The sequence below is a fragment of the Oryctolagus cuniculus genome, chromosome 7 (genome assembly GCF_051225735.1).
Source record: "Oryctolagus cuniculus isolate XC-2025 breed Fujian yellow rabbit chromosome 7, ASM5122573v1, whole genome shotgun sequence".
Taxonomy (NCBI): Eukaryota; Metazoa; Chordata; class Mammalia; order Lagomorpha; family Leporidae; genus Oryctolagus; species Oryctolagus cuniculus.
Window position 1 is genome coordinate 76,456,738 of NC_142873.1, and position 12,111 is coordinate 76,468,848.

Here is a 12,111-nt window from a genome sequence, read left to right on the forward strand (position 1 = left end):
GGCCGGCGGTGTGCCGCTCCCCCGCGGAAGTGGGGAATGTGGCAGGGGGAACCGCCCTTCCACGGAGGTGGAAGGACCAGCAGCCAACCCGGGAAGGACCAGCAGCAAACCCGGGGAGGGCCGAGCAGACGAAAGAACAGCGCAGGGTCCTGTGTCGTTCCTCCACGAAGACAGGGAGCGACATAATGGTGCCGTGACTCGGATATGAAGCCTAGGCAGGGTTTAGTGTCGTTCCCCCATGAAGACGGGGAGCGACAGTACAGTGCTTCTGCAGGAACATACCACTCCCTCTTGAGCTCAGATCACATCACAGCTGTAGGAAATGTGGTGTTGCCTTTACTGTCTATGGAGCTGGTGCCCGATGACCTAATAGAGACTCTTGAGTTTTATAACTGGTTATTTCCTCCTTTGTTTTGGTGCATAAGAAGCTCAGCGGGTTAATAAGCTCCTGCCTGTGGCGCTGGCTTCCCATATGGGCACTGGTTTATATCCCAACTGCTCCACCTCCCATCCAGCTCCCTGCTAGTGGCCTGGGAAAGCAGGGAAAGATGGCCCAAGTGTTTGGGCCCCTGCACCCATGTGGGAGACATGGAAGAAGCTCTTGGCTTTGGCCTGGCCCAGCCCTGGCTGTTTTGGCCATTTGGGGAGTGAATCAGCGTATGGAAGATTGTGTGTGTGTGTGTGTGTGTGTCCCTCTCTCTCTCTGTAATTCTGCCTTACAGAAAGACAGGCTGTGAAGGCGATCTGGCTGTGCTGTCATCCCATTGATCTCCCTGGTTGATTCAAGGGTGCCCCTTCCTCCCTCCCTGCTCCATGTGCTTCCCTCCCGAAGCTGTACACTTAGTCGAAGAGGACGACCTTCCCCGCTAGAAGAGGACCGGTCTCAGTCCCCTGCTAAAACTTCCAAACAAGGCCTCAAATAAATAAACCTTGAAAAAAATAGGACATGGGAGATTCTGTCCTTTTTAATAGGCACTTTGCATCCTCTGATTCTCACTGGGGGAGAAAGGTGATGCTGTCTTGCATAGTTCATGTATCTGCAAGACTTGAGTGGCATCTCACTAGCCAGCATCTACTCCACATTTAAAAGTAGGTGCTCCACTTGTTTGGTAGCTGGTTGGGAAAAGCTCTGTTCTTCCGTGTGTGACCCTACTATAGGATGCATGAGATCTTTCTCTGGATCCCCCCTGTGGAGGTATTCCCCAGGGCCACCAGAAATGTCGGGATTCCATTTCTTCTTGCCCCCTCCCCCACTGTCCTATCAGGAACCTGTGGCATGGCAAGGGAATAGCCTGGTGTCTTGATGCAGTTTCAAGGTTGGCGGGTGGGAGCGCCAGGATGAGTGGGGTCACTGATGTGGGAGCGAGGGGCCTTCCCGCCCTGGTAGAGGCGAGTTCCTCCCCAGAGCAGGACTTTGAGCATGGTGATGTTGGCTTTCTCATTAGTCTGAGGCTCCCCGAGTGAAGGGGACTGACTGAAGAGGTGGTTGGGGGTACGCTCACTAGTGTACGTTCTAAAGCTGCAGAAAACCCACTGCTGTGACACCGTGCAGATTAAGAGAAGACAGCTCTCGGTGCTGTCCCGCGCCCAGGTGGTTTTGCAGGCCCAGGGAGCCAGGCGGGAGAGATGAGTGCCTAACATGACAGCAGCAAGGAACAGGGACCAGTGAGTACAGCAAGAGGCGTGGCGAGCTCTGAAGTGTGCTGGCGGTGAGACAAAGAAAACCAGCGCATGTAGAACGGCTCTGTTATCTGTTTTTTCCTACGGGACTTTAGCAAAATCTCTATAGATCTCTGAAATCGCGACACGGCAGGCCTCTCCCAGTGACAGAATGTTCTCCAGCAGGCATTCTTACGGGTCATCTTCACACCTGTGTTTTGTTGGCTGTCCCATGGTAGTTTTCCATTTCAGTTTGCTTTCAGCCCATCCCCCTGTAATTTATGCCTTTTTTTTTGTTTTTTTTTTAGATCTTTTTTATTTACTTATTCGAGAGGTAGAGTTAGAGAGAGAGACAAAGAGGAAGGTCTTCCATCTGCTGGTTCATTCGATCTGAAACCTGGAGCCTGGGGTTTCTTCTAGGTCTCCCACATGGGTGCAGGGACCCAAGGACCTGGGCCATCCTCCACTGCTTTCCCAGGCCATTAGCAGAGAGTTGGATCAGGAAGAGGAGCAGCCAGGACACAAACCAGCACCCACATGGAATGCTGGTGCCACAGGCACAGGCTTAGCCCACTACGCCACAGCTCTGATCCTGATTTATACATCTTTATCTGAGTATGTTCTCTGTGTGGCGTTCAGTTATTGTCTGCCTCTGCCGTGTGACTTCCATCTAAATATGTAGCTGCTAGCCAGCCTGTTTCTCCTAAATCCTCAGAGTCCCTTCTAGCTCACACATAGCCACTCCAGGCTAGCCAGCTTCTCAGAGTAGGCTGTTGAAGGTTTTTAAGATTTATTTATTTGAAAGTCAGTGTTACAGAGAGAGGAGGTAGAGAGATAGAAAGAGATAGAGAACAAGATCTTCCACCCACTGGTTCACTCACCAAATGGCCACAACAGCGAGGCCAAAGCCAGGAGCTTCTTCTGGGTCTCCCAAGTGGATGCAGGGGCGAAGCCAGTAGTCAGGAGTTTCTTCCAGATCTCCCACTTGGGTGCAGGGCCCAAGCACTTGAGCCATCTTCTGCGGCTTTTCCAGGTGCATTAGCAGGGAGCTGGATCAGAAGTGGAGCCAGCTGTGTTTCTAACCTACACCATGTGGGATGTCAGTGTCACAGGCGGCAGCTTTACCCACTGTGCCACAACACAGACCCCTATTTTCTGTATTTGAAAGGCAGAGTTAGAGGAGAAAAACAGATAAAGAGCTTCCATCTGCTGGTTTACTTCACAAATGACTACAATGGCCAGGGCCAAGCCAGACTGAAGCCAGGAGCTTCATCCGGGTCTCTGACATGGGTACAGGGGCTCAAGCACTTGGCCACTTCCCACTGCTTTCCCAGGCACGTTAGCAAGAAGCTGGATCAGAAGTGGAGCAGTCAGGAATCAAACCAGTGCCCGTATTGGATGCCGGTGCTCTAGACAGTGGCTTTACTTGCTATACCACAGCGCCAGCCCCAACTTGGTTCTTTGGAGCAGCAGAATAATCCATTGATGTGGACAAGATACCTCCAAGTGTAAAGATGCTGGGGGCTTGCACTGTGGCATAGTAGGTTAAGCCTCTGCCTGTGGCACTAGCATCCCATGTGGTTGCTGGTTCCTGTCCTGGTTACTCCTCTTTCGATCCTGCTCTCTGCTTATGGCCTAGGAAATCAGTGGAAGATGGCCCAAGTGCTTGGGCCTCTGCACCTTTGTAGAAGACCCAGAAAAAGCTCCTGGCTTTGGATGAGTTCAGCTCCAAAAGTTGGTGACCATTTGGGGAATGAACCAGTGGATGGAAGACCCTCCCGACCCCAACTGTGTGTGTGTGTGTGTGTGTGTGTGTGTGTGTAAAACTCTACCTGTCAAGGATAAATAAAGTCTTAAAAAGGGGTGGGGGAGATAACATTAGAAATGCATCATGCAGCTGTGTGAACCAAGATCGCATTAACTTTTTTTAGGTAGGGATTTTTAAAATTTAATTTACCCAACTTACTGAGTAAGCATTACTAGTCTAGAAGTTTGCAGCAAGGTTTTACATATGCCATGAATAATTTATTAAGCTAAGTGAGATCTTTCTGATTCCCAGTTTCTTTGAGTTTAATAAGTACCCTGGTTCAAGTTTCCCAATCATTAGGTACGCAAACAGAAGAGAACAGATCTTTGTCAAACTTTGTTGAACTGCACATCATTGCCCATGGATCAGCATGGTGGCCTGGTGTCCTCCTGACTGGGCCCTGATTGCTAGGGTTACCAGAATGGACTAGGGTTACCAGATTGGAGGGAGAGGGTGCCAGAGACATAAGAGCCTCTTATCAGAGAGTAAAGCAAGTCTGTCCCTAGTGATCCATCTAAGATTACTGGAGTGGCAGATCAAGGAGCTGTGACCCCCCTGAAAACCAGCAGCATTCAAATGCAGATTCCCTGTGGGTACAAATCTGAACCATTTCCCCAGACTGATAATACTATCAGTGGCTGAAAGAGTCTCCTTATGCACCAGGCTTAGGCTCTGGGGGCATAGGGATGGACAAAGAGGGGGCAGGACAGAGTTCTTGCTCCTGCCTTGCTGTATGTTTGCCAACCACTGGAGGTAGCTGCCCCACCCCCACCCCCAAGGCTTGCACATCCTCTCCTGCAGTCCACCCTGGGAGGACCACAGGCTCTTCAGCCAGTACTGGAGAGACCCTAGCTTGGGGGTTGGGGGTGGGGAGGGAGTGGGCCTAGCCTTAGGTTCATGTTACTACTGTTTACCAAGATTTCTCTGACACTGAGCTGTGGTTAATGGTTATTTCTGAGTCTAATTCTTCTGGGAATGCAGCCTCTGTATTTAATTCCCTCCTCGTTTGAATTTGACCTTTCAGAACCCACATTTAACTATCTGTGTTCTAAACTTTATAGTCTGAATGCCTGTCATTTTCTAGACAGAGAAGACAAAATTGACATTCTGTTTTTTTCTGAATTTACCCTGGCATTTGTTATACTATTTACTTTAGGCTCTGGAATAACTCTATAGGTGTTTCTAAAGCCTTGTTTGTTGTTGTTGTTTTAAGATTTATTTATTTATTTGAAAGGCAGAGTTATAGAGAGGGACAGATAGAGGCAGAGAGAGAGATTTTCCATCTGCTGGCCCACTCCCCAAATGACCACAGTGGCTGGAGCTGGGCCTATCTGAAGCCAGGACCAGGAGCTTCTTCCAGGTCTTCCATGTGGGTGCAGGGGCCCAAGCACTTGGGCCATCTTTCATTGCTTTCCCAGGCGCATTAGCAGAGAGCTGGATCAGAAGTGGAGCAGCCAGAACCCCAGCCGTCACCCATGTGGGATGCTGGCACTGCAGGCGGTGGCTTTACCTGCTACGTCACAGTGCCAACCCCACACCTTGTTTCTTGCCATTTCCACAGTGTTTGTACATTGAGTTGTAGTGTCTTTGTATTTCTGACTGTATGTATTTGAAAGGAAAAAACCGTGCTGGTGCCACATGCTGATACCTTGATTTCAAGATCAGGCTATGTCTCTGAGAGGGCTGGCCTTCTTTTCTTTCCTTTCCCTTTTCCCTTCCCTTCCCTTCCCTTCCCTTCCCTTCCCTTCCCTTCCCTTCCCCCCTCCTTCCCTTCCCCCCTCCTTCCCTTCCCCCCTCCTTCCCTTCCCCCCTCCTTCCCTTCCCCCCTCCTTCCCTTCCCCCCTCCTTCCCTTCCCCCCTCCTTCCCTTCCCCCCTCCTTCCCTTCCCCCCTCCTTCCCTTCCCCCCTCCTTCCCTTCCCCCCTCCTTCCCTTCCCCCCTTCTTCCTTTCTTCCTTTCTTCCTTTCTTATTTGACAGGCAGAGAGATGAGTTTGAGCAAAGTCGGAGAGGCAGAGAGGTGTTGAGCATCGAGATGGGCGGTGATGAGAGTAACTGTGGTGAGGGCCAGCACCCAAGCTGAGTCTGTCTGCAGTGGAGACAGTGAAGTGAACAGATTGCAGTGAGCTTTGGCTAATAGAAAGCCTATGCCTCTGTACTGGAGCTGATACAGAGGATGTTAATTCTGACAGATATCAGGTCTAGCTGTGAACTCTTTCACCTATGGAATGAACTTTATCCCCACAGGGGTCCTGGAAGGAAGGAGATGCCCCACAAGAAATGGGGTGGCAAGGGTTCTGTCGCTTATCAAGGTTATGTAACCACGGGAGTTGGGGGAACAGGTGTTTTTTTATGATTTATTTATTTAAAAGTCAGAGTTAGAGATCTGCCATCCTCTGGTTCACTCGCCAGATGGCTGCAATGGCCAGGACTGGGCCAGGCTGAAGCCAGGAGCCAGGAGCTTCTTCTGGGTCTCCCACATGGGTTGCAGGGATCCACACACTTGAGTTACTTTTCCCAGGCCATCAGCAGGGAGCTGGATCAGAAGTGGAGCAGCCAGCACACAAACTGGTGCCCATAAAGGATGCTGGCATCGCAGGTGGTGGCTTAACCCACTGTGCCACAACAGGGAACTGTTTCTTGAAAATCAACATCAAAACATGTGCTCTTCAGTCTGTTGTGTCCCTACCAAGAATCCTTAAGAAATTTGTAAAGGTATTTTTACATTTTATGGGATCTGTTAAAGCTGTGTCCTGTGGTGCCTGTGTGAGGAATCAGGAATGACAAGTGACAGTGAACAAGAAGAGGCTTCTTGGTATTTGAGATGGAAATGCCTTCGGTTTGTTTTGAAACCGTGCTAGCCTCCATCACTCTCTTCTCCCTTTATTTTAAACACCCTGCATCATATATAATATATGTATATATTTTTTCTTTCCCCAAACACTTTTCTCACACATTATTTAATGTTTGTCTCTTTCTGCCAGAATGTTAGCTTTTAGGGCAAGGACTTTGCCTTTGAACTGTGCTGGCTTTGTATAGGCCATTTGAATGAAAGACAGAAGGAGAAGTGGAAAGTAGGACCACAGGAAAACACCTGAAGCAGAGGCTGACCAGGAGTCTGTGCCTAGAGAGTTGGGCGATGCTGGATTACCCTTGTGGCTCCAGGTGGGGAAGCCTCATGAGTTCAGACAGGACTGAGATTTGGGAGTAGGTTCTATTGTAACCACCAGAGACAATTACCCGGAATTGTCTGCTTCTAGATCTGTGATAAGAGCAGGCTGTGAAGAGGAAGGTATGTGGAAAACACATAGTCTTCATTCTTCTAGTAGGATCTACAATATGCTTGGGTGTAGCAGGCCATCATCACACAATTCTTTAAAAAAAAAAAAATCATTTACATTTTATTTGAAAGGCAGCCAGAGAAAGAGGTCTTCCATCTGCTGGTTCACTCCCCTAAATGAACACGACAGCCAGGACTGGGCCCTGCTAAAGCCGGGTGTTAGGAACTCATTCCAGGTTTCCTACATGGGTGGCAGGGACTCAAGTACTTGAGCCACCATCTGTGGCCTCCCAGGGTGCACATCAGCGGAAGTTGGAGTCTGGAGCTTCGCTTGGAGTCTGGAGCTTCGCGGGGACTTGAACCCAGGCACTCTGATCTGGGTTGCAGGCATCTGAACTGCTGTGCAAAACGCCTGCCCCATTAGGCGGTCTTTGTATGCAAAGATCCTCACTCTGCCTCCTGCCAGGTGCACCCTGCCTTGTTCTGGAATTGTACCTTGGCTGAATGCCTGTGCTTGCAGCGTCAGCTGTTGAGCGGGTTTTGAAGCCACTCTCCCAGTCTGAGGATCCTGAGAGGGAAACTTCTCAGGCCTCAGCGTTTGGCAACCCAGAGGGTTTTTTTTTGTTTGTTTTTGTTTTTTTATCTGATCTAGTGTCTCTTCCCAGTGAGGAAGTCAGGCCCCGGGCTGTTTTGAAGGGGATCTTAGTGGGTCTGTCTCATATATGATTAACCATGACACCCATGGAAGGAGAATTGGCTGAAGGACAGAGGCTCCAACCTCCAGGAGGAATGTGGTCTGGGGGAGATGGGTGAAGAGAGAGTGCACGTTTCACTTTATCTCAGTGTTTCTCAACCTCGCTTTACTACTGCTTTCCCTAAGAGTCATTTTAGACATTTTTTCTAATTGCCTCCTTGCCCCCACCAGATTGAGCACAAAGGAACAAGACTTTGTTGGCTAGGGTTGAGCCTGGAGAGTTGTCAGGCTTTGCAGTATCTAAGATTTTTATTTTTCCACTATCTATCACAAGAACCTGCTACCCCCATTTTAGGCGCAGTGTCATGTCATGTCTTTTGAGAATGCAGACTCCGCGTGCATCTATACCATTTAATTTTTTTTTTTAACAACATTATATTAGGAATCTAAAAGTAAGGAGTAAAGAAAGTCCACAGAGCTGGACAGCACTGGTCAGGATTTGAAGTGAAGTGCGAATGCGGGCATGCACTTTTCCGTAGCTCAGAGAGCCCCCAGACTTGAGCTGGCTCCCCCTGCACAGGGAGAAGTGGAGCAGTGCAAGCTGGCCAGGGAGTGAGAGCAGAACAAGCCCCGAGCTGGTTGGCAGGGAGGATGGTCACTTGCACTTGGGACCCTAGGAGGCTTTTCTGTTTCCTTTGTCCTTTGGTTGTATTTGGAAAGGATGTTGGTGCTTCAGAAAGGAGTCTCCAGCAGGTGCACCCCGGCCCAGGAGAAAGGTGGCAGGAGGCAGCCCTCAAGAAGAAGACAAGTGTGTGAAGAAGGGGCGGGCAGTGAGTTTGAGCAGGTAGAACATCTACGAAATGAATCTGGGAAGGTCAAGCAACATTTGAAATAGAGCAAAGCAAATTTATAAACAATGCAAAGGAGTGATTGTTGAGCAGGGTCCAGTAAAATTCCCCCAAGGTGTCCATATGATCAAGTCCTTTTCTTAAGCTCACTTTCTTTTGTTGTGAGGAAGGAAAGGGTCAGCCTTTTCCATCTCATGTTCAGAGAGTAAAGCTTTCTGATGAAAATAGTCAATCAGTTTTACTGGCCAACCAACGCTGACTTGTTAATTGCTTTCACGTGCCTTGATTTTAAAATAGTCCTCTGCAGCTGACTGGACTGCAGAAGGCTCACTTATTAAGACAAATATTAACAGTATTTAGGCAGAAAAATCCTTGCTGTTCCTTTAGTTAAGGGAACACCCTAAGTCAAAAGCAACAGTTGTAAGATGTGGTTGCATGGCTAGTTTTAAATTGTCGTTTATCAAATGGGGCCTTGAGGTGGGCATATAAGTGCTTGTGAATTGCTCCTGTGCACCTGCTGGTACAATTAAGTCTCAGAGGAACCCACGGCCAGTTGTTGGTAGGGCAGAGACTTGAACCCACGTGCGTCTGACTGCAGCGCTTGATTTTTCTATCTCCCCCATCCTTTGGGGAGGACTGTCCACACAGATGAAAACTCCTCTCTGGGATCCAGGATATTTTGAGTTAGGCTGTAATCGCTTTGTGGTTTGGGGCACGGCACTGAGTCTATTGGACTCATTCTATACTTTTCAGGTTAAACAATAGCTATTCTCATTTGGTGTAAGAATACCACCATCATCCTGAAAAAATTCCCTACCCCTCCACCTCTACATTTGAAGAAACAAAGAGAAAATATTTCTTGCCAAGTTTGATGCTTGACCAAATTGTATATACAGGGTAGAGTAGGAAGGGCCTGCATTCTTCAGATCAGCCTTCTTATTGTACAAGCAGAAATTGTTGGATCAGGAGATGTTAGATGAAGTCTCCAAGGGCTCACAGCAAAGATGGGTTGAGCCTGACTTGGAGCTAAGACAGAACTTGCCTCATCCTAGCAGATTATGTGTTTCTTCAGATTTATTGAAATGTATCTTCCAGCTGAGAATCCCTTCACTTTTAAAACACATTTCAACCCACAGTTACAATGCGCTCTCCATGGCTGATGCTTATTCGCAGCACCATTTTGCACTTTTCTTCTCCGTGTGCTCCCTGCACTCCCCGCATCTCCAGTTGACATAGGGCTTCTCCTTCTAGCTGCCTAACCACAGGATTCCACCGTGAAAATATAATCAAGACTCAGAGTTAGTCCAGGGGCCAGCACTGTGGTGTAGCAAGTAAAACTGCTGCCTATAGTGCTGGCATCCCATCTGGATGCCTGTTCTAGTCCCAGCTGCTCCACTTCCAGTCCAGCTCTCTGCTATGGCCTGGGAAGGCATAGTTGAAGATGACCCAAGTCTTTGGGCCCCTGCACCCTTGTGGGAGACCCGGAAGTAGCTCCTGGCTCTTGGCTTCAGATTTGTCCAGTTCCGGCCACTGCGGCCATTTGGGGAGTGAACCAGCAGATGGAAGACTTTTTCCCTCTCCCACTTCCCTTCCCCTTCCCTTCCCCCTCCCTTCCCCCTCCCCTTCTCCCTCCTTCCTCCCTCCTTCCTCCCCATCTCCCTCCCTCCCCCCTTCCCCATCTCCCTCCCTCCCCCCTTCCCCATCTCCCTCCCCCTCTCCCTCCCTCCCCCTCCTTCTCCTCCCCTCCCTCCCCCTCCCCCCTCCCCTTCCTCACTCTGCCTTTCAAATAAATAAATCTTTTTAAAAAAAGTTAGTACACCAGCTTAGGAGCCACATAGAAATGGACTTGTTTGCTATGTTGGAGGAGACAACACTACCTAGGAACATTCATTGCAGGTGTTGGGATGAGCAGGTACTTCTGCTCACCAGGGGCAAGGTGTGTCCCTGTGGCAGAATCTTCTAGCACTACCATCTCTCCCTTCCCCATTCTCCAGCCCGTAGGACCCCAGCTGGCAGGAAATAGAAATAGGCTTGTGTTTTCCAGGGAGCAGCGATACAAGGGGCAAGAATCATCACACACTAGGTAGCTTTATATTGTGCCTAGTGTTGGTTATGAAATATTGCAGTGTTAGTCATCATAACATAAAAATGCAAACTGGTTGGATTTCCCAGTTAAGTACATCTACAGCTTGAATTCTCTTCTGTTGAAGGTGTGGAGTCATTTCTCTCTCGTGGGGGAGAGGATTGAGATCTGTCATCTCTCCACATGATATAATCATCAAATATGCTGTGTCAGAACAGAAGCCTCACCCTCTGTGTGGGCAAGGGGGAGATTAAGGAGTGGTCTCACTGTGTTCCATGGGATATGTGGAGGTGCCGGTGGTAGAGAGCCTGTAAATGTGTGACTTTGCCACCTCCTGCCTGGGAAGTGGGAATCTTTTCCCCACCTTGGACGGTAGAACAGGCTGTCATGGCTATGGACAGACATGAAAAGGAGCCAGAGTCAAGTGGGACAGAGCTGGTTTTTGCTGTCAGGGGACTTAAAGGTAAGCAGGCCAGCCTCTCACGTGTCTGTCCTGGTCCTGCTGATTCAGGCTCTCTCTTGCCAAGGACCTGAAAACAGCCCACAGCCTTGTGTTCTGGCACTAGAACCGAGGGCATTTTGCACCATTGTGCTTGCTTGCCTGTGACTGGTCTGGACTGGGACTCAATGAACCTCCTCATGACTCAGATGTGATGTTGCCATTTCATTCTTTTCAGTAATTAAACCTAATTATGTCTCATGGACAGCAAAGACTTTTTTAAAAAGATGTATTTATTTAAAATATTTTACAAAGATTATTTATTTGAAAGGCAGAGTTACAGAGAGAGACGCCTTCTCTCTGCTGGTTCACTCCGTGGATGGCTGCAGTGGCCAGGCTGAAGCCAGGAGCTTTTTCTGGGTTTCCTGCCTGGGTGCCAGGCCCCAGACCTTTGGTCATCTCCTGCTGCTTTTTCCAGGCCATTAGTAGGGAGCTGAATTGGAAGTAGAGATGGTAACCACCGGCCCCACAGCAGACACGGACACTGTTCATTTTCATTTCCAGCAATGTCTCAGTTGACTCCCACACCGTGGTCTCTATCGCTTTCATCTGTGCTGTGTGAGAAGGCAGGCGATACATGGCCTCCCTTCTTCCTGGCTCTGCTCTTCTTGATAATGGACCAGCTCCTTAAGGACAGGAGGACTGTGCTCACTTCGGCAGCACATATACTAAAAAAGGACAGGACGACCAGGAAGAGCTTAAGAAATTGAGCATGTGGGGCTGGCGCTGCGATGTAGAAGGTTCAGCCTTGCCTGCAGTGTTAACATCCCATATGGGAACTGGTTCGAGTCCCGGCTGCTCTGCTTCCAGTTAACTCTCTGCTAATGCTCCTGGGAAAGCAGCAGAAGATGGCCCAAGTACCTGGACCCTGCACCCAAGTGGGAGACCCAGAAGAAGCTTCTGGCTCCTGGCTTCAGCCTGGTCCAGGCCCAGCTATTTAGATTTATTTATTTTATTTACAGAGAGAGGAGAGATAGAAAGATCTGTTATTCACTGGGACACTCCCCAAATGGCCACAATGGTTGGGGCTGGGCCAGACCAAAGCCAGGAGTCTGGAACTCCATCCAGGTTGCCCCTGCGGGTGCAGGGGCCCAAGCTCTTGGGCCATCATCCACTGCCTTCCTAGGTGCAGTAGCAGGAAGCTGGACCAAAAGTGGAGCAGCCAGGACTCCAACTGGCATTCATGGGATGCTGCCACGGCAGGCAGCAGCTCAACCCCCTGAGACAAAATGCTGGTCCAGAGC

The 12,111-nt window shown here is 49.3% G+C and overlaps 1 protein-coding gene across 3 annotated transcripts in view; it reads left to right on the top strand.

The window, feature by feature from the left end:
* Positions 1-12,111, top strand: part of CNN3 (calponin 3) — a 35,536-nt gene that overhangs the window by 14,572 nt on the left and 8,853 nt on the right. The gene's annotated exons all lie outside the window — the stretch shown is intronic.